Raw genomic sequence first — 2,122 nt, forward strand, 5'->3', positions numbered from 1 at the left:
TTTTTATAAAAATAAAAAGTAATTAGCTACAGATTACCAACAGAAAATCCGTAGCTATTTACTTCCGTAGCTATTCCGTAGCTATTCATATCCGTAGCTATTTCGTAGCTATTTAGTTCCGTAGCTATTCCGTAGCTATTCAATTCCGTAGCTATTCTGTAGGAAATGCGTAGCTATTTATTTCTGTAGCTATTCTGTAGCTATGGTAGCTACGGAAAATTCCGTAGCTATTCAGTAGCTAATCCGTAGCTATAATTTAGCCACGAGCCATTATGCTACAACTGTTTTTCTGTAGCAATTCCGTAGCTATTCGCTTATAGCTACGGAATAGCTACGGATTGTGCTGTAGCTATTGCACCTGTTTTCTAGTAGTGTTAACATAGTGACTAATTTGCTCCTAATTAAATAATCAGTTAGATTAATTAGTGTTAATCTGTTTTTTTATAAGCCACGAGATCAAATTTGATGAAAGGCTAAGATTTGGTCCCCATGTCTCACAAAATATAAGTGGTCTCAAATGAACCTCTACCTATATATATATATATATATATATATATATATATATATATATATATATATATATATATATATATATATATATATATATATATATATATATATATATGCTAGGGTTTAAATTTTATTTTGATAAAAGGCTCTAACTTCCATGAAGAGAGCGCCTATATTCATCAAATGGGCGTTGCAAATTTCAACAGTGGCGCACATTAATCGTCCTCGCAGGACCACAAGTTAATACATTAGCAAACATGAGTCACCATTGATAATATTGGTTCTATATATATCACCCTCGCTGAGACACACACCATCACCAGAATTCCAGAAAGTAAATGGCTTCTGCTAATTTACCCTCAGCGTTCATTTCAACCTTACCAAGATTTCCTATTAATTTCAACGGTTTGATCATACATAGTGATGGGCGATACGAAAGACCTATCCGGAATGATACCAGTCCAGCTGGAACTGATACCTTAACCGGTGTCCACTCAAAAGACGTTGTTATCTCACACGAATCCAAAGTTTTTGTAAGGCTTTACATTCCTAAAACCATAAACCCTAATCGGAAACTTCCAACTCTTGTTTACTATCATGGGGGTGCTTTCGTGTCTGACTCCGCTGCTTCATCCACTTACCACAAGACACTTAACTTGATAACGACAGAATCTAACGTGATTGTTGTGTCAGTAAACTACAGGTTAGCACCAGAATATCCTATACCAATTGCATACGAGGATTCATGGGAGGCAATTAAGTGGGTGGCTAGTCATGTTAGAGGAAATGGTCAAGAATCATGGTTAAACGACCATGCTGATCTTCAGAATGTGTTCTTAGCTGGAGATAGTGCTGGAGCTAACATCGCCCACAATATGGCTATCCGGGTCGGGTTGAGCGGCCATGAGAATGTTTTTAACGTAAGTGGTGTTATTATGGTTCACCCTTATTTTGGTGGTGAAGATCCGATTGGAGCTGAGTCCACGAAATTTAAACGGGCGAAGGAGAACATGGATAAGCTGTGGCTGTTGGCAAACCCATCAGGGAATGGGTCAGATGACCCGCTGTTTAATCCAGGCATGGACCCGAATATTTCTGCTTTTGGGAGCTCCAAGATACTTGTGTGTGTTGCTGAGAATGATATAGTAAGGGAAAGGGGTCTGAATTATAAGAAGGTGATGGAGGCGAGTGGGTGGAAAGGCAATGTGGAGTTGATGGAGAGCAAAGGGGAGAAGCATATCTTCTTTTTGTTTGATACTTCATGTGAAAATTCTTGTTTATTACGTAGTAGAATTTGTAACTTTATAAACCCGATCCGAAGCAAAGCTTGATGATATGTCCTCTATTATATAAATACTGATTAAAACATTATCTCGTTTAACTCATGATAGATAAGATGTACTACGGATCGGCTCAAATTGACCAAATATTCAAATTGATATTTGGTATCAAGGCATAGATTTTGTACTCTTTTTAGATCAATTATATATTTCCAACATGGTAATGTTATATTTGGAGTGAGAAATAAAGTTATCTTTTAATGGAACATATTCATGTTGGTGGTGTTTTTATTTGACTAAAATTTTATACTAAATAGGTTGTTTTAATGTGA

At 36.5% G+C, this 2,122-nt stretch overlaps 1 pseudogene; it reads left to right on the forward strand.

Annotated features, from left to right (window-relative positions):
- The first annotated feature begins 802 nt into the window (after positions 1-802).
- Positions 803-1,891, forward strand: LOC145000329 (putative carboxylesterase 2 pseudogene; annotated as a pseudogene).
- Positions 1,892-2,122: the final 231 nt, after the last annotated feature.

This window comes from Lactuca saligna, chromosome 1 (assembly GCF_052625555.1).
Source record: "Lactuca saligna cultivar CGN05327 chromosome 1, ASM5262555v1, whole genome shotgun sequence".
In the NCBI taxonomy this organism is placed as follows: domain Eukaryota; kingdom Viridiplantae; phylum Streptophyta; class Magnoliopsida; order Asterales; family Asteraceae; genus Lactuca; species Lactuca saligna.